Raw genomic sequence first — 2,767 nt, 5'->3', positions numbered from 1 at the left:
GTTTATATTTACTCCTTTGGCTGATTAAGCGGTGTAAAGCGTATTTAATTTCCATTGCTTCGTTTTTCTTTTTTCTTTTTAAATTTGCTGTTTTACCCTAACCCTAACCCTAACCCTATCACCGATAGAATTGTTTCAGAATCGTTTGTTTATGTAGTCGGCACTTAATGTATATCGGCTGAATGGACGTCAGTGATTGGTTGAAATTACAGAAATACGACAGCTTTAACATGGAATAACTTAGGGATTTCTTTTTTTTTTAAGAAGACTAAGAGAAAAAGATGTTTTATATGACACATTCTACCAGTGTTCCAAGTTTCAAAGTGTTTCGTTAATGAAAAATGTGGCCCCCGTTTTAAAAAAGATCCATTAGTTCCTTGTAAAAATAAATTCCCCACAAATGGTTTCAATACAGTTTTAACAGAAAGATTTGGAAGAATTAGATGGAAGCTCTCCGGTAATTTTCATTCATGTAAGTAAATGTTTATGTTAATTTTAAAATTTGCCAGCAAAAGTTTATAAAATGACAAAGTTCTAAAAGTTGTACATGTTTATTTGTTATGTATGAAAAAAACAAAAACATTTCAAAGTTCCTTCTTTGCTTTAAGAAAATCATACATCGTCAGTTATGTTTTTTTAAATTTTTTACATCTTCTCTATGAATCGAAGTGACTGTTAATTAGTGTTTGATTAAATAAACATCGGTGTACGTATCCTATCGTCTATTCAATATAAGTGTAACCTAATATAAACGCGTGTATATCCTATTTCATATTTCCTTTATGAATTTGCCACTCAAATTCCAACCATAAATTAATTTTAATCTTTTGCTTTGACAAACATTAATACTTCATTAATATTGAAGAAAATAATTCTTCCTACATTAATATCAAAGATATTATAGGATTAAATAGAATGTGGAGCAGATATCCGATGGAATTGTTTTGCCACTTTTTTTTTTTACATTTCGTTCTCTCCTTATTTAATTTTTCTCTTATTTTGAAATTTATGGCAAGCCTGTTTTTCTCTATCCATGATAAAATGAAAACAACACACACACACACGGACACACACATACGGACACAGAGGTTCTTACATAAGCTTCGGGCATTATTGGTTCAGACCATAACTAATTAATAGCACCACTTGGAGAAAACAATCACGTTTCATGTTACCCTCAAGATTTGGGCTGGGCAGCAGAGCCCAACCTAGGAAAGAGTTTGCAGAGATATATCCGGGTGTAGGCGGTTATGTATATCCGGGTGTACTATATATATATATATATATATATATATATATATATAATGAAGATGAGTGCTCAATTGATCGATATAATTTCTTTATTTGTGAATTAAGACTACCATTGATTTCATGCTTAAAAAAGTAGGGAAATATCCTCGAGCCTTAACAATTTTTTAAGCCGATCGCGTAGAGGTAAACACCTTTCAACTCCTTGAAATAGTAGAGCAATACTTTTGCCGGGGTCCTGTATTATAGATTTTAGTCGTAACAACGGATCTTGTGGGCGTAGTTTTCTATAAACATGTTGATTGAGTGTCTCAGTGAATTATTAAGTGTAATACAATCCAGGGATGATCAAAATTAGTGAAATACCCTATTTGCTGACGTATAAGACGCACCCCTATTTTACCCGGATATTTTGTGGGGAAAAAACTGAATTTCATATGTTTGATGCTGCACCTATTGAAAGATATCAAAGTTGTTTTGTGAAGTGAAAACTGTCTGATTGCGTGCAAGTGAGTGCAATATTGCATCAGCATACTGCAATAGAATAGGAAACCATGGATTTATCATAAATCAATTTTGTTATGAGGGCATTGCATTTCAACCAGATCAATTGTAGAGTTGTTTATATTTGAGTCAAAATAATTGCCATTCCGGATGTAAAACTCGCATTTATTGGTTGTGATGTTTTGTGTTACTACGACCGACCACCCGGGTGGGAACTACCGCAATGGTTTTGCTGCCATTCACTCATTGTAAATAGCTGACAGGCGCATGACGGTTTTATATTCCTGTAATCTTTCAGGGAGGATTTTTCATTTAGATAATTAAAAAATATAGATAATGTAGGCGCAGGAGTGGCTGTGCTAACGTTTCTGCCAGCTCGCCGTGACATTTATTTCTATGAAACAAATTTTCTATCGAAAATTTTCAGTGAAAGAAGTTCCCTGTTCAATATTCGCTGGCAGTGTTTCAATTTGGTCAAAAAGATTCCGTCACCTATGCTGAACCCTAAACTCGTATTTAATAACCTCTATAAGAAATGACCATGTACCTTTCGTTCAAACTTCATATAGCTTGTCTGTCGTTTCACATTCATATGGATATGGCACCGAAAATTTGAAAATAACAAGTGTTGTATTAGCTTTGAATTCCATAAATTTGCACAAGTATCTGTACGGAAATGAATTCTCTCAAGGAATAAGATTAGTCTCCTTCAAATTCTCTTTTGGTAACATCGAATCTACTGACATTAATTTCCAACATTATAATGTTACAACATCACTTATGTTCAAATGTATAACATTGAGTTGTAACAGTTTTGTTTTTGTAAACAATTTTCTGTCGGTGATTTGATCTCTTTATTACCACACTGTAAGCGGCGAAACAGGATCTAACCTAGTATTGTGGGTGTAACATCTACCCACAACTAACAGACGATTTAGGCCGACAAGGCTTGGCTGATTAATCCCTCGCCATTTTCAATGTATTGATTGCCGTGTATATATATATATATATATAT

Source organism: Octopus bimaculoides, chromosome 10 (genome assembly GCF_001194135.2).
Source record: "Octopus bimaculoides isolate UCB-OBI-ISO-001 chromosome 10, ASM119413v2, whole genome shotgun sequence".
NCBI classification, from domain to species: Eukaryota; Metazoa; Mollusca; class Cephalopoda; order Octopoda; family Octopodidae; genus Octopus; species Octopus bimaculoides.
The sequence above is the reverse complement of the archived record's forward strand: the minus strand, read 5'-3'. Positions refer to the sequence as shown.